Raw genomic sequence first — 23853 nt, forward strand, 5'->3', positions numbered from 1 at the left:
ATACTCGGTTCTGGAAGTAGCTTTCCAAAATCTTGTACAGCCCTTCCGGTACTCCTAGTCGAAGTAGGGAATCAGCAATGTCTGCCCAGCAAGCACTATTGAACGCGTTCTTAACGTCTAGCGTTACTATCGCACAGTAGCGGATCCCTCGTCGTTTGCGCTGTATAGCTACCTCCGCCGTGGTTACCACCGATGTTATGGCGTCCGCCGTCGACCTGCCTCTGCGAAACCCGTACTGTTGCCTGGACAGTCCTCCTGCCTCCTCTATGAAGGGGGATAGCCTGTTGAGGATGATTTTCTCAAGGAGCTTACCCACAGTGTCGATCAGACAGATTGGTCTATACGCCGATGGATCCCCTGGGGGTTTCCCAGGTTTCGGTAATAGTACCAACCTTTGCCTTTTCCAAATGTCTGGGAACATACGCTCGTCCAGACATCTCTGTATGACCTCCCTGAACATGTCCGGTTTTGTCATTATAGCCGCCTTTCGAGCCACGTTCGAGATACCGTCTGGCCCCGGGGTTTTCTTTGTATCGAGCGATCTCGCCGCAGTGAGCAACTCCTCGTTCGTCACCTTTTCAACTTCGATCGCTGGTAGCGGGGCTGGCTGCCAAGAGGACGTGTCGTGGTGGGGAAAGAGAACCGTTATGATTTCCTTCAACTTCGCCGGACTACGTTCAGGGGGTGCTAGCGTCCCTCTCGTTTTGGCCATTACCATCCTGTAGGCATCGCCCCATGGGTTGGAGTTGGCTCCCTCGCATAGCTGGTCGACATGACTGTTTACAAATTGAAAAGGGGATGTTAGTGTACACCAAAGAAATTTTTTGATTTTATTCAAGTTTGAAAAAGAAAATCTTGAAAGAAACTCCTAATGATAAAAAAACATAAGTAATATGAGAAAGGCGTCATTACACCACTATGTGGAGAATAATTTTTTTTTTCTAAGAGTGTAGTTTTTAGTATTGTTATATTTTTTTTTAATATTAGAAAAAGCCCCTCAAAAGGAATCTTTTATTCCACTGGGAGCTCTTGCGTAGCAGAAATAGTTTATATAAAAACACGTGTTCGTGCTCGTTTATATTCGTCCAAAAAACCGAAGCAAATTCAAAATTTCACAAAGCTTTATTTTTCGCCATACTTTTAATTTAACTGATCTACAAATTACTTTTTCTTCACATTCGCTCATCCTCAACATGTAATTGCTTCCAAACTTGTATTGTATTGTATTTAGCGAAGCTGTCGAATTACTATCGACGCTTTTTAACAAAGGATCAATAAAATTACACTATTTATAAGCTTACTGGCTACCATTAGGGAATTGTCCGAAATTGTCGATGGATCGTATGGGATCTTGAGTTCATCTTTGGTAATAGCCACTGCAATTCTATATGATTATATAGGTCAATGAATTAGTGGAATGCTAGATGAAGTTATCTTGTAGTTTTTCGTCTGATATCTAACATTTTTCCCCGTGTTCTCCAGCAGCTAGAATACAGTGCAAGCAGATTTATTAATTGTAAACATCCATTTCGAATTGTACAGCAAAAAACAACGTCATAGCCTACTATTCAGAGTTTGGTTCAATACAAAGGTACCGTCAATCGGTAGCGATTGAGTCTAGTATAGTTGAGGAAAGCAACAACCTCTCCGGAGAAATAATCTGTGCAATCATATGTGCGATAATCAGTTGAATGGAACCCATGAATGGACGAATTTCTTACTCTTCCCCTTAGGTACGGCCACCGTTAAGACATTTTTAACGGATACGGCTTCAAAAAAAATTAAAAAAAAACATGCTGCACACGCATCAGGTGAGAACTCGCACGGCGTTCGCTTGGCTCGTGGGAAACGGGAAGAACAGATTAGAAACGTTTCATTATCCGTTATTATTTGCGCTTCCTTGGTTTCCTTGAACGAAACGAGGAAACATGCTTCACACCTTCGGGTGGTGATGTTGTTAAAATAACCAAAAATTTTGCATGTATAATTTATAATTGATCAATTTTTTCGTTTGATTGAAGATGCGATGCTGCGCGGAACGGTCGGATCGGAAATTGGCTTTTGGTGTGCTGGAAATGAAATGGGAGCTTGAGTAATCGTGGGAGAATTTCGTGGCATTTGGAAACGGTGTCACAGTTTGTTCGAATTTGTTACCGATTACTAAATTAGAAAATTTATAGTTTTATAGCTCTATTATTTTAACCATTGCATTTATTGAGTTAAATAAATATCAATTGGGTTGGTCACTGATAATTACGGATGGAACAGAAGGAATAAGCGAAATTGTAGCAGTCAAAGTCGAATCGTTCTCGAGAACCCCGCAATAAAACAAACAACATTTTCCATTGGAAATTTCAATATCAACTAACAGCTTCAACCAGCAGACAGTTTTTATTGCGATTGGGATAGGTCTTGCATGGTAATCATAGCTTTGAACCGAATGCAGCATGCAATTTTGCATGCATCAGCTGCATCCACGCTGCTCATTATGCTCCCGTCTGTGTCCGTTTACCGGGTCTGTCTGTCTGCTAGCATACGCAGTTTATGTTTGCGTACTTTACGGTCAGTGTCAGGGCAGCGATCTGGAAACCACAAACCGAGGCGCCGGGTTCTGCGGTTAATCGACCTACCACACATTCAGGGAAAACCATTAATAAAAAAAGTGCTTGAAGTTGAATGTCTCCCAACTGGGAAACGGTTAGATAGTCGCAGCAGGCTGTGGAATTGTGCAGTTGATGATATGCTGATGAGTGCCGGGCGCGAATTAGTTCAAAGCCTACCTCGTTAGGAGATGGTTGAAGAGCGATAAGGTACTACAAGGTGCTTAAAATGTTTCAAATTGTTCTACCACTACAACAACAACAACAAAAAAAAGTGGTACGCCAAAACCAACGATGTATGCAAATACCCATCACGGCAATCAGAAATGTAGATTGTGTGAATGGTGGTGGTGGAGGTATTCAAATTCAGTCGGTTGGGGCTTCCGCTTGGAAATCGCTGCAATGTGAACAAGAGCGGAAAATTATGAACCAAGGCTGTTTTCCTGTTGGCATAAAAATATAGATTATATCAAGCGAAAGTTTACATCGTTTAATTGTTTAATTTATACAGATCTCAGGCGGAAAACTGGCTAGACTGGGATTGTTTGATAAGCAAATTGTTGCGCAGCTTATTTGGTTATGTACTCGAAAGGTTATTTAACGTAGCAGGCTAATTTGAATACTGACCAAAATCCGCGGATGGTCATCAGATTAAGTTAATAATTTATTTTTCAGCTCAGTAGACTAGTTTATACACCGAAATCTCCATTTACGAACTAAACGGGGGTTCGTAAAAAGAGGTAGTTCGTAAAAAAAAGTTTACGTTATTTGGAATTTACTTCGTAAAAAAAGTTTTGTGTGATTATTGTGGAAACCACGCATCATATGTTTATTTTCGGAACGGATGTGTAGAGTAAGTGCAAGAAAATGATGTTTGGGCTCGTTTCAAAATCCATGATGGCGGCTTCCGGTTTATTGATATTTCTTGAAAACTCTTACAATATAGGTGTTTTCGGGACGGGATTTATGAGTAGTTGTCAGAAAAAGGATGTTTGAGGTGGTTCTTAAATCCAAGATGGTAACTTCCGATTAGTTGATATTCCTTGAAACCCCTTACAATATGGGTACTTTCGGAAAGAGATTTAAGAGTAGACGTCGGAAAATTATATTTGAGGTGGTTTTGAAATGCAAAACAGTGACTTCCGGTTTATTAGTATCTTTTGAAAGTTTTTGCCATTTTCCTTTAACTTGGTATTCCTTTAAAACACTATACCGTTCCGAAAATATCCATATTGTAAGGGTTTTCAAGGAATATAAAAAAACCGGAAGTCGCCATCTTGGATTTAAGAATCACCTCAAACATTGTTTTCTGACATCTACTCATCGATCCCGTTCCGAAAATACCCATATTGCAAGGGTTTTCATGGAATATCAATCAACCGGAAGTCGCCATCTTGGATTTAAGAACCACCTCAAATATCGTTTTCTGACATCTAGTCATTAACCCCGTTCCAAAAATACCCATATTGTAGTAGTTTCCATGAAGTTGGAAATCGCTTTCGATGAATGACAAAACCTCTTTTTACGAAGTAGGTTCGTAAAAAAAGTTTACGTTATTTGCGATTTGGTTCCTAAAAAGAGGTACGTAAAAAGAGGTAACGTATAAAAAGTGTTCGTAAACGGAGGTTTGGGTTTACTGTGTAATGGAACAGTAGGGGAAAGTCTTATAAAGCGCCCCTGCTAGCCAAAATGCCCCCTTTCCTTTCTTAAGCATTGAAGACTTTTCTGAACCAAAGTTTTATCACTAACACAATCTTTTGGTAGGATCTTTCTGCTATGCAAGTTTGGTGGTTGTCGTTTGCAGGAAAGTAAGAAAAAACTAAAAATTTCATTTGGCAGCTTTTCGATGTAAGGTTTTGCTTCGACTAAATAGATGTTTTATCCGCCATTTCTCTGACATACTGATTATCTCAAAACAATAACTTTATGGACATTTGAAAAAGCATAATGCATTATTGTTGTGGAATAAAATGTCTTTTGTTGTGTGTCATACTACTGATTTGTTGTGAGACATATTTTACGGCTGCTGGGGCATTATGTCTGAGACGAGCGAAGAAAACTAAGAATGTGGCCGTTTTGGAAAATGTGTTTGTATCTATCAATTCTCATATTTTCTATTGGAGTCATTGAAAATTATTTTCCTCATCCGTATTGCAATGAAATACTTACATTCTCGAGGAAAATGTATCAATACACTTGGAAATATCTAAATGTTTTCTTAAGGGGGGCATATTATAACACTTTACCCTAAGTCTGAAATGGCCTACAACCGTTAGCAGAGCCGGTGACACATATTAAGACCAGGTGGGTAATTATTCGTACCGGGGAGAACGACCCACTATTTTGAAGTATTATTTAGTCGATTTTTAAATAATATTTTGTTTCGATATAACTTTGTATGAGATGCGTAAATTCGAAGCTTGAAGCGTTTTCGATATTTTGTTGTAAAACAAAATTGCGCATTTAAGAGTTAAATACGTGCCATTTGAGCCAATTTGTTCTGAATGTCTTGGCATTACATTCCTTCTGTGGAATTTGGCCTTTCTGTTTCAACAGACTTCGCAGCCGATTTTTTTAGCATACAGAATCATTTTATGGCTAGTACTACGATCCTACTGACACTATGAATCATTCCACGTCGGGACTCGAACATATGACAACTGGCTTATAAGACCAGCGCCGTATGCATTGAACCGCAAACTCGGGCGAATCGAACGGTGCACAAAACAAATCCTACCGCTGATGTGCATAGCACATTGTTAAAAAAAAGTCCCGGGACCGACTGAGATGACGTTTGTAATGTCAAACTATCATAATCATTCAGAAGACAAGTGTCAAACACTAAACTTACCGACATATAAGTGACGTTACTTTTTGATTTACGAAAACTTAAAAATAACGAATTTCGTTTATTGATAAAACATTGCTTCCTATTAGGAAAAACCGGGCAAGTCCAGCAATGGTTTAAGAAGTGTTACCCGCACTCAGATTAAAAACAAAGATTTGTGGTATTCTGATTTTAACGTGACCAAATTAAGCAGTCATCCGGAAAAAATCGGAGCAAGTTTTGATAATCGTTATGGATTAACACAAAATCAAAGTCCTACTGAACTGGAGGTGCTTTTAGGATCGTATGCGAAAATCTGGGCATGAAAAAAATCTTTTCCAAATAGGTGCCTCGTTCGCTCACAATCTATCGAAAGCAACAACGCATCAACAATCCAGAGAGCACTGGTCAGCACTGTTTAGTCGCTATAAAAAGGATTTCTTGCGTTGCTATGAAACAGTGGACGAAACATGGATCTATCTTTTTTCTCCGGAGTTGTTTCAACAATTAGACGGGGAAAACACAACAGGTAGCTGCAACAAGTATGGCGTCAGTTTTTAAGATGCTCGAGGTATAATTAACGTCGACTATCTTGAGAAGGAAGTACCAACAAAAGTTTTTAGTTATTAATGCGTTTAAAGTATGGAATCGTAAAAAACGGCCTCATATGAAGCAGAAAAAATCATCTTTAACCAAGACAACGCACCGTGCCACAAGTCAATTAAAATAATGGGCATATTGAACGTATTGAGCACCGATCTGTTTCTTCACCCACCATATTCTCAATAACATAGGCCCCAGCGGCTACTTTTCATTTGATGATCTGAGAGAGTCATCGCCGCAACTGAAGCCTATTTTAAGGCTTCATTTGCGGACAAATCATTCTATAAGTATGATGTACAAAATTTAGATAATAAATAAAGAAATTTTGCTCAAGAAATATTGTTTTCCTAGTTAGTTCCTGAACTTGTTGGACGATGTGGAAGCAACCTTCTGAATTTGGTTTTCTTTGAGTAATTTTCTCAAATGCGAACGCACTCATTGAAGAGCAGAAATCATATGGAAACCGTGAACTTATGTATACGAAACCGTCATATCAATTAAAGGAATGACAATGGTTTGAAAAACAGAGAGAATTAGACATTGTTCGTGGTTGAGTTGTAGTTGTTCATAACCTAACCACTGTCTGTATGGTTTTACTTCTATATAATTGTACCCCAGTACCCGATCAGATGCACATAACAAAATCACAACACAAGTATATCAACAGTTATATATATAACCATTTGTGTTATTTTGAGATATTTAACAAATGAAAACAATTGAAAGTTAATACTTATTATAACAAAATAATCACAAAATCAGTATTGTCGTTTTATTTTCATTTCCAAAACTCACGATAAAGTTCATTAATTGAAAAAATGAGTTCTTATATTAATCAGAATTTCGAAGAACTAAAAGGAGAAACCAGATCACTAAATAAATTATCCATTTAGTATAAAAAATAATTCAACAATTTTAAATTAGAACGATGCTAAAAATTGGCTGTGATATAGTTTTTCTGTGTTAAATTTCCTATCTAATTTATTTCAACTATTATTAGGCATTTCTGCTTTCGGACTTCTGTAGTCATATCAAATTCAATAATAATTGTGATACAAACGTTTCAAATTATGTTACGATTTCGTTCCCGCTAGAGTCTTTTGATGTGGAACACATCTTTATTAGGGGTGCAAATCACAAACTACACGTAGAAATGTGGTCAGGTTTTAAACACTTACAGCTCAGTCTGTTTTGTATCAATTGTTAATATTATTTCATCATATGATAGGAAATATTTCTACGTATTGATTTGAATGTTCATAGCCATGTATTTTTAATTGTATATCATTGAAATGTTGATTAATAGCTAGCAGTGTCCTATTTTGTCTGCAAAAAATCTCCAGCCTACTGGATTTCCCTGCCATAGTCGACGGTTTTGAAGGAGTAAGCGATGTATCAAAGAGAGAGCATCGCTCTGATTGGTCAATCGATGCAAAAGCGAAGCTGTTGAAAGCACACGAATCTATAAATAGAAGCGAAATTAAAGCTAACGTTTCAGTCCTATTCCTAGCATGCTAGAGGTAGGTTTTTGCTAGACAGCAAAACAAAAACATGCCATAAAACGATTTGAAACTTTAAGGGCTAATGCCAGTTGTTAGCGTAAAACCGTGTCGCTCGCTGTGCGTATTACATTTCTCTTCATGCTCTCTCGTAAATGTGTAAAATGACTCTCGATGTGGCCGGGTGGCCAAGAAAGTTTTGATATTTTCGGTTACAAGTTTGGCTACATCACATAAAATCCAATAAAGCTACCGCTTGTTTGGCAGCCTTGATGTGCCGATTTTATTTCTCTCTCATGTTTCGTTACGTTACTAGGGAACTAAAATGGCGCCAATTTCTTAGAGATTGTCTGTTGGGTTTTTTGATATTCGTCACCGTTTCTGAGAAAATCAGATTTGAAGCGTGAAAATAGCCCTTTAAAACGCCCTAAAACACACTTGCGTCAGCCCTTAATTGGTATACTCTGATCTTATGTCATGCAAGCTCGGAATTCCATGTTATGTCGTTTCCCCATGAGAAATTGACAACTACCCCTGGATAAATTTTGGGTGCTTAAGATTAATTTCTAATTTATATTAGATGAACCCGATTGATAATGAGAAATAGTTTATCGCTTCAACCGAAATCGCAGAGAAACTTAACGCTAAAAAAAACTGCTTGCATAAAAAACTTGAACACAAGCTTGGCGAAGAAAAGCTTAATTATCGAATTCGCAAGTATGTACAAAGATATAATTGCATGCATTTGGGATAATGGTGTAATTTCGTCGGTCATAAAACAAATGCAAATCAAGATAAATGATGTTCGGTGTTGGGTCGGATTGATTGAACTTTTTGATTGTAGATCATTAGAAATTTTGGTTGCCTTGTTCCACATCAACGGCTCGAACAACCCCATGGGGCTGATCCTTGTAGTTTTTTGTTATGATTTTTGTTATTTTAACAGCTTACCAGCCAAAAATACTTCAAAATTTGCTACAAAATATTTCTGAAATGAATGACTCCAGTTGTTATAATTCTGTTATTACCATCTGATCGGGTATAGAAAACAAAGACGCAATCCAACGTCAAAAGATTTTGAGTGATTTCATTTATGTGAAGATAAAGTATGGAAAGGCGAGATGTGACAAGGTTGATTTTAGAAAGCTGAAATCTTTTACTAACTTAACTTTCGTATAGTTATCAAAAGTGGTTACTTTCTACTTGCGGCTGCATTTTCGTACACAATTAATTCTCCACTATCTCTATTAGTGAAAAAGTAAAAATAGCATTATGGGTTTCCATCCGGTAGCGGTGAGTGCAGCGCTACTGAATACCGCTTACAACCTAGGCTAAACAGCCAGCACGCTGTGACTCCGGGGGCATAAGCAATAGTTCGAACAAACCTTCCATTCTGATGTTCAACTACACTGAAATAAAACGTTAGCCGCATTTTGAATGAAACTTCATTCAATGCGATAAATAACTGAAAATTCCGACTATTGAATGATAAAACAATCTGCATGATCATATGATCAATATGCAGTGAGTTTTACGTCTTATATGTGTGATTACCATTCATATATTATATGACTGTCAGTTACTGAATGTATGTTACCCATTGTCATTTAATCCCTGAGAAGAGTTTATTCCTAATAATGAATTATAGAACAGTTCGAATAATTTTATGATTAGCGAAAAATTAGCTTCATACTCATTTCTTCTGATTTTCTTCCATCATTTATATGATTGGCATAAATATATGGAATTGTATTATAATTGTATGTAAAATTGATCAAATCGAAATGAATTTGTTATATGATATTCCCGTAACAAAAATCTTTCCAGGCATGTATCATTTTCATTTTGCAGTGTTTCGTACAATCGAACACAGAAGAATTTCTTCTTTCGAAATTTAAATGAAACTTTGATGATTCGCAATGTTGAAGGAAACATAACATAGCATGATTTTATTATTAATGATCAGTGCGTTTCCTCCAATTGTTAAAATATTTTTGGATAACTTGTCAGAAAAGTCAATGACAGAATGCAAACAAAACGCGTTTTTTAACTGAAGTTATACGTTTAAGGTTTCTATTTAATACGTATTGTGGTGGTGATACGAAATCAGTGATTTAGAATGATGCTCGATGGAAATATTGGAAAACCTGGTGTCAGAGTACTTTGGTGAGTATTCAGTGAAGTAAGAGTCTGTAGTAGACTTAGAATTCACGTAACGTAAGGGCAGTTTCTACTTTAGACAAACAATTATTGTGGCCAATTATATTTTTCTAGTATTGTATATTGCCCCCCTGATTTAATAAATTCAAAACCTTTTTGAATCCGTATATCGGACCAATTATATTTTATTTGTATCTGCTATCTTAAACAATCAGTTTGATAAAAAATCGAACTGAATTGAAATTGAATGACGACGCTTTTTAAAGAAAAAAAAAACTCAGATTTAATCAGTACAATGAAAAAAATCAAAATTTCAAAATCAAAATTTGACAAGAAAGTTTTCATTCTACCATGGAGTTTTTTTCTTTTTACAAGCGTCTTTTTCCAGGATTGCTATGGAGATGGAAACCAACAAATCTCTGTAACTATATTGCAATGCAGAACTTAATCATCTGCATACTTTGCTGCAGATTTTTTGTGTAGAAGTCAATCATGTTCTCACTATCAATCAATTTTATTGTAAATAAAAATATTATTTTAAACAATCGTGGAAATTTATTTTAAAATCATTACTTTTACAGACAATAAATAACAAAAATAAATCAAAGCGCTGGATGTTTTTACTTTATTAAAATTTAACTTTTCTGGCTGCTTAAATGAATTTATTGTGGAATCGTTTGGAAAGGTTATAAAGGTTTTCAACAATAATATAATTTGCATTTGAATGGAAACGGAAAAGTCGTGTATCTCACAGCAAACGATATTTTATATGAAATTGATACTTTCAACTTTAAAATTTTCTTACATTTTCTTATATCAATAAACTATTGTATTTTTCATTTCACCAACCAATTCCATAGAGGAAATAAGTGATTCTCAATCGGAACTTTTCGGTTAAATACAATTTATTGTATTTTGATGATGATTGATGATGATTTCCACTGTGCAATATGATTTTCTTATGTTGGTTTCTGCTGCTAAATGGTGAATATATTCAAACTGTACACTTGATACTTTTCCGAAAAATTGTTGACGGGGAAAAATTAAGCTTTTAATTGTTACGATACTTAACAACCTACACACTTCACTGTAAAAAGTTTGTGTACAATTCATTGAATACACTAACGAAAATTAGTACAATAACTCAACCGACTCCAACATAGTTTATACAGAATATTGAAATGTCTATTTATGTTCAATGGAAAAGTTTCAATGAATATGTAACAATAAATCTTATGATTTCTCTGCAACATTGTCTCAGGTGTCTAAGTGCTATATGTGAAAACCTTACTATCGGCATCTTAAAACTAAAGCAGAGTGCCTCATTAAATATATTATTTTTACTACCATGGAGTGGGAAAGTAAGTTTCTTGAAACATTATCAACTAGTCAACCAATTGTCTTTCAGTTATTTTAGTCAAGGGCAAGAAGCCCGAAGAAACTATCTTTGATCCGCATACATACGACCAATGTTGCGACATGTTTTACAGTTCGGAATTTATTTCAAAGAAAAATAGCACGCTCGGTAATTTCTGGTGTAATCAGTGTAAGTGGATTTATATAAATTCGGCAATAAATCATTCGATTATTATGAACCATTTTATCAACAACAAAAATACGACCAACTTCAAAAAGCAGATCAAAACTTGAAAAAACTGTCGTCGTAATGGTTAGAAGCAAAGCCTTCCAGATGAATCGGGTGCTAGTGCTGATCGGTTTAAAATATATTAATTATAATTATAATAACACGTATGCGAAAATAAAAAAAATTTAAATTTGAACAAATATATTTTTAGTTTTGTTAAATGAATGATTTTTATCTTCAGTATTTGTATCTTCTTCTTTCAATGTTATCGTTTTTATTAATTCAGTGAAAATGTTTTTTAAAAAATCTAAATCCATTAAAAATCTAAATCCATTACGCTACGAATATTTTGCTCGTCGTCTTCTAAGTTTGAGGTCATCAAATCGAATTTTTCTTGTAGGAACTTTTATCCTCCTCTTGGCGTTTCTTCCGATACATTTCTTTTTGTTCCTACATCTTTCGCGAGTATTCTTCCTCCTCCTCTAGCCGTTTCAAACGCAATGTTTTCAGCTCTTCTAGCATTTGAATTTGCAATGCTGTCGGTGCTGCCGAGATTTTGCTTTTACCACTGCGCTGTGATTTTGTCTCGGTATGTCGGTCTACGGTTGACTTACATTTCATGCAAACGAAACTTCGGTTAGTTTCAGAAATAGATTCATTCACATCGGCACAGCTATAGTGGCACCATAACTGGCACCTGTCACATTGTGCCATATTTTCCGAGGCATTTTCGCGATCGCAAAAAATGCAGTCAAATCCAAATGACTCTTCCATTATTCACTAATAGATGAAATTCTTTGAAGAATTTGTAACGAAATTCTCTTTTGTCAAAAATCAAACACGTTCTTCACAGCAGACCTTTACGGTAAGCTTCAAAGCTGAAATAAAATTTTATTAATATTAGGAATTCATCATAAATTATTCTTACAATTTCAGTGTTCAGATTAACTAAATTTCGCCCAAATTAATATTCACGCTGATCGATTGAGGTTATTCTATTGCACGTTTCCTTTGTGTGTCACATCTCTTGATCCAGAAGGTTGGCTACCCGAGAGCCTGGTTGCTACCCGAGCAGAATGTGAGATCAAATAGAAAACTCATTTTGATGTTGTGATGTTCGCATTTATCGATTACTCAATTTGCTGTTGTTTTGGTCGTTTTAAGAGGCAAAAAATCAAAATCGAAAGCAAAAAGATATTCCGATGATATCAAACAGAAAACTATGTTTGCTAACAGCGAAAGCAAACTGAAATCTAAATAAGATATAGATTTTTTCTTGTTGATAGCAAAACTCTCAATTTGAAGTTATTATCAAACAACGAGAACAAAACTGGAATGCATAATCAGTTATTGATTTGCTTTAAAAAGACATTACTGAAAACAAAAAAGTCGCGAGCATAAGCTAAAAATAGATTGGGCAAAAGACCCGGGATAGTATACCTTTAGGCGATATTACTTGTAACAATAAAAAACGTCAAAAAGCACCAAACCAACAATCTCCCACAGAGAGAGAGACTTGACTTGGGTTTCGAACCTAGGTTATTTGGATTCCGAACTTACTGCGAATGGTATGGACTGTGACGTTAAGTTGTGAGTAGATGGAGAATTTTCGATCATATGACAAGCATTTTGATTCGCAAATTCGCTTTATAACACTTTCCCCTAATATCAAATTGAGTGTTTTATTTGATTTCACTCTACTCGAGTATGTAATCACTTTGAAATACGAATTTCGAGGCTCATAAGAGCGAGCGCTTTAGAGTGAAGTCTTTCACAGCAAAGGCTCACTGAAGACGTGAATTAGGAATCTGACAAAAAGCAATCCCAGATCATATATTATTTCGATTCCAAAAAAATATCTTACTTATTTCGACTAATTGGGACAATGAACGAGTATCTCACTTCTGCCAACAGACAGCATCACACTGATTTAGCAAATTTTTAATTCTTGTGTAGATTTAAATTCGGGATCATTCGATGAAGATTAATTTCGGAGCGAACATTAAGCAATTCATTTGCTTGCTTCAGATAAAATGGATTAAACATAGATAATTCATGGAAATCTGATTATTTGGAGAATAGGGTTTTCAAACTAGTAGCTCAATTGCTTGTAAATATCGGAATAATTCCATAGCTACTCAGTAAATTATCACCAAACTTGGCAGAGATACTTTTTGCAATTCAGATGTGGTAATAAAGTTATTTTTTTTTTCTTGTTGAGATCAGATATTCATTGCACAGGTGAACAAAAGGTTGGAGTTTGTAGCCTCTAAAAAGAGGTTTATTGTTAAATTTATCTTATTTGTCGACAAACGAGGGAGGATATAGACCAGCAGAAAAGAGTCTCGAAAATCAATTTTCATTTCCCCTCCCCCCCTCTCTCTTTTTTTTTTGACGAGCACATATACTTTTCACATTACTCAGAGGGCAGAGAGCTGTTGCAAGCTCACTAACAAAAGGGGAGTTCAATGTAAAATTCATTCGACGAGAAACGATACTTCTTGATTAATACAGATTAATACCTTCACATCAAAATAGATTAAAGGGAAGGAGTGTAGCAAGTGTCACAAACATGGGAAGTGAATTGATCGGATTTTACGAAAAAATGGTACTGACCAGTACTGCATATTTCTAGCAACTAAGTGAGGGTCACAAAAATATTCACAAGAAGCAGGGGGAATAAATGTTCTTAACCAAGGGAGGTAAAATCGATTTGAATTGACGAAGAAATCATAAAAATAATGTCCAATTTTTCATATAAATTGAGAAAACGGTAGAACCGAGCTGATGAAAATAAGTTTACGATAACATTTGAATTAACTGAATCGTTATTCTATAGAACGGAAGTGTTATCTAACGTAGTTTCGTTATCTAACAGCCTTTCGTTATCAAATAATCATTAACACATGGATCAATAAGTCCCGAGACTAACAATGGAAACAACATTTTTTTTTGCAAAATTTTTTTTTATTCATCAACATAATCACCTTTTAGGGTGATACAATGGTTCCAACGTTTTTTCCAATTTTTCAATACCATGTTTATAAAAAAAATTATCTTTCGCTTCAAAATAAGCTTCAGTTCCAGCGATGACCTCCTCATTTGAGCCAAATCTTTTTCCCTGGAGCATTTTTTAAGATCAGCAAAGAGCCAGTAGTCACTGGGGGCTAAATCTGGCGAGTATGGGGGGTGGGGAAGCAGATCAAAGCCCAATTCGTTCAATTTCGCCATTGTTTTCATCGACTTGTGGCAGGGTGCATTGTCTTGATGAAAAAGGATTTTTTTCTCTGCATGTGCGGTCGTTTTTTTGCGATTTCCTCCTTCAAATGCACCAGTAAGTCAATATAATAATCACTGTTGATCGATTTACCTTTTTCGAGGTAGTCAATGAAAATCACGTCATGCGTATCCCAAAAAACTGACGCCATGACTTTAACTGCTGCGTTTTCGGACGCTTCGGACGGCTTTCGCCAGCTGTGCGCCACTCAGATGACTGCCGCTTCGACTCTGGAGTGTAGTGATGTATCCATGTTTCGTCCATGGTCACGTAACGACGCGAGAAATCTTTTTTGTTGCGAGTAAATAGCGATAAACTGCTTTCTGAATCATCGACTCGTTGCTGTTTTTGTTCCATCGAAAGCAATCGCGGCACCCACTTGGAAAAAACCTTTTTCAAGCTTAATTTTTCCTGAAGGATAGTAAATACACTCCCATATGATATCTGTGTCATCTCAGCAATCTCACGGAGCTTCACTTTGCGATCTTTCATTATAATTTTTGTCACTTCACTCACATTTTCCGGTGTAACGGTTTCCACAGGTCAACCTGAGCTTTCCGCGTCATTTGTGTCGGTACGACCACGTTTAAACTCGGCGAACCACCGACAAATCGTTGCTTTTGATGGACAAGAGTCCGGATAACATTTTTCAATCCATTGTTTCGCTTGGACGGTGTTTTTACCCGTCGTCGATTTCTGAACCACAGACAATAACGGTCAAAACAACAACCGAAAATAATAGTCAGAACATTCAGCATCTTTTTTTAATTAAACGCGAAAACTGTTAGAGAATCTGATATTTAACGTATCCCACCAGGAGGAAATCGTTGACGTCAAATGTATTTTTGATATCAAGTTCCTGAAGAAGGTCTTTCTGTGGCTGACGATTAGCGAGATGAGAATGCCCAAGCCACTATTCGTCCTCGAAAGAGAATGAGGGCTTTTGGCCGGATCTGGTGAAGGCTCAGTATGCCAGGAGATCACTAAAGGAGATAAACTAGCTTCAGATAAACGTGGCACCAATGATCGCCAAGCTATCCAATGTCCTCCAGATGTGTGGTGCTTCAACAAGAATCTCGCAAGCAAAAATATAGAGGATTATTGGTGTAAAAGCGGCAAAAGTGTTGACAACAATCTTTTCATTGATCACGGTTATGGTTCCGGACAACTGCCACAGGAAGCATTTTTGTAAAACGCAACATAGAATTAAAGGAATAATTGATCCTTTAAAAATAATTTTTGCATTTTTGTATCGCCTAATGGAACTAGTCCTATTTTGATGCAGTTATTAAGTTGTTGCTTTTGAATAATAATTTTTGGAGTTTCCCAAAATTTTGGTTCACAAGTTTTTTTCAAAAGTAACAGCAAAAAGATAACATAATGTAATATCAATTGAAAAATTGATAAGCTGATATCAAATAAAGATTTCAATGTGATGTTGCCATCATAATAAGATTTCAATTTGCTCTCGTTTTGATGTTTGACTTTGCTCGGGTAGTTACACCGAACTGATGACGAACGAGGGACCTCCGCAACATAGTAGGCTAATTTGAATACTGACCAAAATCCGCGGATGTTCATCTGATTAAGTTAATAATTTATTTTTCAGCTCAGTACACTAATTTATACTGTGTAATGGAACAATAAGTCTGAAATAGCCTACAACCGTTAGCTTTTGGTAAGTGTTGTTGACAGTAAAAAAAAATTTCTCTGACAATTTATTTAAACTATTACGTTTTCACAATAGCATCGAGCTATAAAACGCGTTCTGCTAGACCGGCCCAGGTCTATACAGGAAGCCCAAAAACGAGATCATTCCATTAGTCAAAAAGCTCAATAAAATTTTGCTGCTCAGAAGGTGCCTCGGCTTAGCTAAATTCATTGCTCAAAAATCCACTTGCATAAATAAATTGATTAGTAAAACTACATGTTTTTTTTTGTTTTGTTGGGTTTGAAGGCTCTTCACACCACGCGGGAAGTAACTTTTTTTACGATGCCACAAATGGCAGTATCAAAAGGTTCCATTTACGATGCGTGCTTGTTTGTACACCCTGAACTGAAGGAATTGAAATGAGAGCAATGAAAAAACCGAAGGTTAAAATGGAAATTTCACAGCACTGCAACACTTCGTAATCGGCCGGAATTAATAAGAGTCGTAAAATAGCAAATACCTCTCACCGCCATTAAGAAAAAAAAATAGGAATAGGAAATCACTTTTATATTTGAGTCAAAGTGTTGGAATAAGTTGGGCGCAGTTAAAAATTTTAGCAACCGGATTTTGTCATTATTCCACGTAAAACGCCCACCCTCCGTTCTGTGGTAGTTGAACGAATCAATTGCCCAAGGACCTCCACAAAAAACTTTCACACGCTGATAGACATCACCATTTCCGGTCGATCGTGTGCGCTACCATTGAATGAATGCCATACTTTCCATACGGTTCCGCTGTGAAGGCTAATTTGTCTACTAGGCGTTTGTCGTCGGTGACAAAAGGGTCGCGTCACTTCCCGTTCCCTAAAATAATGTAAACACACGAGTTAATGCACCGAAGGTATTAAATTTCACACTCCGATAGCGAACGGAACCATTTACCATTTACATGCGCCGTCACTCCTCCTCTCGCGACCGGTCGCGTGCTTTACCTGCTTTGTTTACCCCCCTCCGTTCGAAACGGCCTGTCATCGACGCGGTTATCAACACTTCATTAGAATCATGATCGCATAATTTGTGAACTAATTGACTAATTTCCTACCTGAGTTGTATGATTAGGGGATGAATGGATTCAAGTTTGGGTGACTGATAGAATTTTGAAGTGCTGTTTTAAATATTATCAAAGCTACTAAGTGTTCGTTTTGTATGTAAGAAAAATTTAGTTTTTGGGTAGTATTGCAATCATTTATCAATGAAAACTTTGTTAAATGGTCCTAACTTGAGCAATTTTTATAACCGTAACATGACTGTAAAAGTTATAAACTATATTTAAAATCAAAGATCATACCACCAACAAGTCACTCGTGAGTTACAACCTTCAGAACCCTTGTTTTGCGTCAGAAATTGTGCTAAAAAACCAACCCTTCCTGCGTCCGCGCATTATATGTTAAATTTAGAACAGCTTTTTTTTTACGTACGAACATTGATAAAGGGGTGCGGACTTTCGAGTAACCCTTTATTTTTTTCTTCGACTGTCAAAGGTTGGCACCCTTGCCGAACATTGAAATTTGATGACGCAGGAGCGATTGAGATGGCATGCTAATCCGCGAAAGAGACGGAAAGAAGGGTTATTCCGGAGTCCGGAAAAAAACATAGTTAGGCTAACTTTTGAAGGGGTTGTGAACAGTTAAAAAATGATATACTCCGTTAGTTCTGATTGGAAGGTTGATGACGACGGGCGGACATATTTTATTACCGAATCGAGCAGTGTTCTCAGTTTAAAATTTAAAATGCGCATGTTTGTACGACGGGTCTGTCGTATTCAAATCGGGATTCGGTATGCAAAACAGCTTGCCCAGAGGACGAAACGTCCTTCAGTCGTTCGTATATCGGCATGGAAGCAACACATCTACCAGGATTGGAGCATTTTGGAGTACCAGTGATGAAAGAAAGAAGACTTCTTTTGGATTATTTGATGCAGGATGGAATCTGCCAAGGTACTTTGATGTATACAATTAGTAATGTTGGCATATAGATTCTATCCTAGTTGGCCATGGCGTTTATCATACACACGTGCGTTTCGATAGAAAAAGTGAATGAAAATAATCGGATTGAAACTCTCTGAGAGTGTGATAAGTAAAAAGTTAAATAATTCTATTGTAATCAGAAATGTAGAAACACTTAAATCTTGAACTTTGCAAAATATTCTCGTCTACCCACAACTGGTTTAAAACTATCTCAATATTTCACCTAGATTCTGTGTTTGTACACTTTCGTTGGATTATGATTAAAATGAAGTGCTCATACTATGTGTATAGACTAATTATGGATATAGATTTGAGCCCGTTATGGATAGATGAGTTTACCATGATGAAAATTTGCTCTCATTTTTCACTAAATCTCGCCAAACTCTAGATTTTTGGTCGACCAAATTTCTTAATACAACATCATCTTGGGATCACAGTATTTATTTCTAGGTGCGTTCTGTATCTCATCCATTTAAGTCTAGTTTCCCTAGTCTTTAGGCTAATCCTTGGAATATATATATATAATATTTATCGTTATTACTGATCCACAATGAAATTATTTCTTCGAAATGACAGACTTGCAGCGAAAATTTTGTTTAGATTGGTAATTTGAGGGATCGAAAATTTCCCTTTACTTTACGTTTGTCCAGAGGTTTATTTTGAACTGCTGAGTCTTGTTAGTACAGTTCAATATCAACTGTTAACGTACCGATGAGCCAAAGACGACACGGAAAAACAAATAAACTTGTTAAGATTGTGTGAAAGCGCGAAAAGATTGTGTGAAACTGGGAAAAAAATCGAGGATTTTTAGTGAAAACCCGGAAAAAATAACCCAAATCTGAGTAAGGAATTTTCAGTATAATGATTCAAAGAATGAAAAGTCGGAGGAAATTCCCGATTTCGAATCGATTGAGCGAGAAGTTCAGTCAAAATTTTGAAAAAAAAACTCATTGTCCCACACAGATTCAACTTGAAATAAATCAAAACAGAGGCGAACCAGCTTATAGCTGAGATCGTCTTAAAGACAAAACATAAATAAATCAGAAAGCATCAGAGCTTCCTTAACAGATCGGCTGAAAAGTTCGTATCGTTTCTATGAGAGGGCGCCACTAGAATTAAATCCATACCATTTTCAGTTAGTACCAACCATCAAAAGATACGTGTATAAATTTGACAGCTGTCTGATTATTAGTTTGTGAGATATTGCATTTTGAGTGAAGCTACTTTTGTTATTGTGAAAAAAAATGGAAATAAAGGAATTTCGTGTGTTGATGAAACACTACTTTTTGATGAAAAAAAGTGCCGCCGATACCAAAAAATGGCTTGATGAGTGTTATCCAGACTCTGCACCGGGCGAAGCAACAATTCGTAAGTGGTTTGAAAAAGTTCGTACTGGTCATATGAGCACCGAAGACGATGAACGCAGTGGACGTCCAAAAAAGGCTGTTACCGATGAAAACGTGAAAAAAATCCACAAAATGATTTTCAATGACCGTAAAGTGAAGTTGATCGAGATAGCTGACACCCTAAAGATATTAAAGGAACGTGTTGGACATATTATTCACGAATATTTGGATATGAGAAAGCTTTGTGCAAAATGGGTGCCGCGTGAGCTCACAATCGATCGAAAACAACAACGAATTGATGATTCTGAGCAGTGTTTGGAGCAGTTATATCGGAATAAAACCGATTTTTTTTCGTCGATATATAACAATGGACGAAACATGGCTCCATCACTTCACTCCGGAGTCCAATCGACAGTCAGCTGAGTGGACTGCACGCCTATTTTGAGGCAAAGGACAAATCGTACTACAAAAATTCTATCGATAAGTTGGAAGATCGCTATAATCGCTGTATCGTCTGTATCGGCAAAAAAAAAATGTGTGTTTCTATTAAACGATGCGAACTTTTCAGCCGAACTGTTTGTTATCAAAAAACAACACAGTGAATGTTCATAATGAAAAAAAAGGATAATTTAGATGATTCTGTTGGATTTTAATAGAATTCTTAGGAGCTTTCATAATTGCCCTTATTCCATTATTATTTATCTCGGTACCGTCATCTTGAGACAATACTTGTGTTGTAGTATTGATATTGATTTCAAGAGGACTCACAAAATCGAAACAGTTTTCGCTTCAAATAATAGTAAGATTCGCTCGGTCATTAGGATAAAGTGAGTGATCGATATTCTTCTTTTGAGAAGTCAGAGCGAGGGCGTTGCGTTCGAAGATATAACAAATATAATGTAATAACAAAGGTTGATAAAAACACTCATAGCAGTCTGATGGCAGCCCAAACGGTTAGTATTGAAACGGGATAAGTGTTGTATTGTGAATTATCTAACGAACGAAGCAACAAAAAAAAAACACTCGCTGTGAACACTTTGCTTGACATAACTGAACGAGAGACCTATATTAGAGAGAAATTGAATGCGTGAGAGTATATGCTACTGAGCAGATCAACTCCCTTGCTTGGAAAATTGCCTGCGCTCTCAGTCTCAGTTAACACATGAACTAAGCAATCCATGACAATGCAATGAAATGAAGGGTTCACTCTCGTTAGTACTGTATGAGAATGAAGAACTTTGCTTCACGGCGTGCAACAAGATGCGATGAAAGGCCATCCAGGTAATTTTACCGGTGTTTTTGCCTTTCTCATATTGAAAGGTTATGCAATCACTGTGAAAACTGACTTTTGAACCGAGGCCCGGAGGGACGAGTGTCATATACCTTTCGACTCAGTTCGTCGAGTACGCAAAATGTCTGTGTGTATGTAACGTTTTTTTGAACTTTTCTTGGAGATGGCTGAACCGACTTTCACAAACTTAAATTCAAATGAAAGGTCTTGTGGTTCCATACAAAGTTCCTGAATATTATTTGGATGTGAATTCCGGTTCCGGAGTTATGGGGTAAAATGTGCAAAATAATGAAACTATGTGTTCAAACTTTTCTCATAGATGGCGCGACCGATTTTCACAATCTTAGGTTCAAATGAAAGATTCTGTGGTCTCATACGTTATTCCTGAAGTTCACCCGGATCCGAAAATATAGGGTAAAGTGTTTTAGAAATGTTATACCCTCACTGAAAAGGGCGAAAAGCCGTAAAAAGTTTTCTAAATCGACCTCAAATCTTTTCCAATTGATAGTTTTTATCAGTAGACGGTCGAACAAACCGATTTCAGTTATTCTTTTAAGAATCGAAGAAATTTATTTTGAAGAATACCACAGTATTATATATGATAGTATGATTGATATGAGAAAGGCATCATTACACCACTAGGTGGATTAAAACATGTTATTTAGTGTAAGTTACAGAAATAATTTTTGAACATAACGTTTGTACTCCAGGACCAAATTTGATCACATTTCAAAAATATTTCAAACATTGTGTAGAATATACTTCGCATTTGAGCCCGTTTTCAGAACGATCAAATTGTTTCTTGGTAGTTTACACTGTATATAACAAACATAAAACACAAAAACCCTTCTTAATCCACCTAGTGGTGTGATAATGCCATTCCTCTTCTTTCATAATAGTCTCATGAAAATATATTTCATACCTTCATTGAATAATTTTGGACACTAATTTTGACACCAATTGATTCAGATTGATTCAAGTAGTTCACAAAAGCATGCTTGAGGGTTTAAAAACCTTTTTTCCAAACTAGTGCTTGACATTTGCGTTGCCTATTTGTATGAGAACAGTGATGGTAATCTAAAAAAAGCCTTCTTAGTCCACTTAGTGGAATTTTCATATATCTTGAAAAATCACCATAGGGAGGAGTGCATGAAATTTTCGAAATCGAAAAAAAATTTTGATGCCAAAAGGCTTAGAATTGCATGAAACGTCGAGATTTAGTGTCATATCGAAAAAAAATTTTTTTGAAAAAGTCGACTTTTTGGGACTTAGAAAAAATATGAAAGTCCCAGAAAGTTGATTTAAAAAAAAAATTTTTTTTTGAGATGACACTAAATTTCGATGTTTTATGCAGTTTTAAGAGTTTTGGCATCAAAAAAAAATTTCGATTTTGGAAATTTCATGTACTCACCCCTATGGTGCTTTTTCAAGATCGAAAATTGTCTAATCTTTACCACCGGGCAGCACCCCTTACGCATGGCCGATTTAGCTCTAATTTTGCATGAAGGCTGTTTTCGAGGTGCTTAGACTTTTGAGCACTAGCGCTTAACGAAAATAGAGGTGATCCCAAAATTTTGGCACCCTTATATATAAGAGCGGTAAAAATCAACGTGTTTTGTCGGTTACGTCACTTATACAATCATATCTCCGGCACCAAAAGCCACAGCCATTTGATCTTCGAACTTGATCAATGGCCCGACAGTAGCTTTCAAACGAGCCTAAGTTTGTTCAAATCGGTTCAGCCATCTCTGAGAAAATTGAGCGCGTTCAAATATCTTCGAAAAGTGCACACACACACACATACGCACGCACACACACACACAGACATTTTCCGATCTCGTCGAACTGAGTCGAATGGTATATAACACTATGGGTCTCCGAGGCTCCGTTCGAAAGTCGGTTTTTCCAGCAATTCTAATACCTTTCTATAGAGAAAGGCAAAAAGGGAATTAAATATAAGTTATATTTACTGTAAAATTGAGTTATTTTTGACGTTCTTATATGTCGGTCTCAGAAGACGTAAATTTACACGATTTTTTGTCTAGGTGTTTAGTTTTCTCATAGGCATCTTCAATATGAAAACCATTCATCAAATGCTAATCTCATCTTTATGAACTAATGAACGAACAAAGCAGCTCTCCTTGCTTGGGTTGCGCTGTGAATTTTACCCGACATACGAATGTGCGTGAAACAGGGTGAAACTTCATTTTTTTTTCTGTGAGGTCAGTGAAACTAGTGAAATAACTCAATCGATAAATAACAAGTTTTGTGTCTAGTTCTCTGGATAATTCACTTGGAGTGCCTCAGGGCAGTTTACTAGGACCAATTTTATTTGTTATGTATATTAATGATATGAAACGAATTTTACGATTTTGCGATATCAATTTATTTGCTGACGACACGGTTCTGTTTATTGCATCTAAGGATATGAATGAAGCTGTTGCACACTTAAACGAAGACCTACTTTATCTAGCACGTTGGTTAACATTCAAGCAATTGAAATTGAAGGCGAAATACATGGGCATGATGCTAACGTTGAAATTGATGATGAAATTATTGATCGTGTTAGAGAGATGAAGTATCTTGGAGTTATAATTGATGAAAAGCCAACAAATCTCAAATCTCACACGAATAACGTAATCAGGGAGATTGGCAAAAAGTACGGAGTATTGTGTCGTTTGAAAAATGACTAATGATCAGTAGTAAATTTTTTCTGTATAAATCAACCTTATCACCACACATTGACTTCTGTCCATCCATTTTGTTTCTTGCTAATAAAAACTATCCCAAAAAGTATGGACGCACTTTGATGTCGCTGTAAATAATTCACAAGTGTTAGATATTCAAATTTGCTATTTAGCCATTGTAGACTAGCTGGCGCACCTTCTTGCGAACGTTCCTCATTTAATTCCGTGCAGAATTCTTGGCGACAAATTTTGACACTTTTTTCCAATATTTTTCGAACTGTTGAATGGTTTCTGCTGCCGA

At 36.4% G+C, this 23853-nt stretch overlaps 2 long non-coding RNA genes across 4 annotated transcripts in view; one reads left to right on the forward strand and one right to left on the reverse strand.

Moving 5' to 3' along the window:
* Positions 1-12237: 12237 nt before the first annotated feature.
* Positions 12238-17442, reverse strand: LOC131428099 (uncharacterized). Its single transcript, XR_009229341.1, has 4 exons — positions 17304-17442; positions 17144-17226; positions 14645-17065; positions 12238-12337 (listed from the first exon to the last, which is right to left on the reverse strand). It is a non-coding gene; the product is annotated as an uncharacterized LOC131428099 (long non-coding RNA).
* A 482-nt stretch (positions 17443-17924) lies between these two features.
* LOC131432043 (uncharacterized) overlaps positions 17925-23853 on the forward strand; it is a 90179-nt gene continuing 84250 nt past the window's right edge. For all 3 annotated transcript variants that reach the window (XR_009229775.1, XR_009229777.1, XR_009229776.1), the window contains exon 1: positions 17925-18198. This is a non-coding gene — a long non-coding RNA (uncharacterized LOC131432043). The remainder of the gene's footprint in view (positions 18199-23853) is intronic.

The sequence above is a fragment of the Malaya genurostris genome, chromosome 2 (genome assembly GCF_030247185.1).
Source record: "Malaya genurostris strain Urasoe2022 chromosome 2, Malgen_1.1, whole genome shotgun sequence".
In the NCBI taxonomy this organism is placed as follows: Eukaryota; Metazoa; Arthropoda; class Insecta; order Diptera; family Culicidae; genus Malaya; species Malaya genurostris.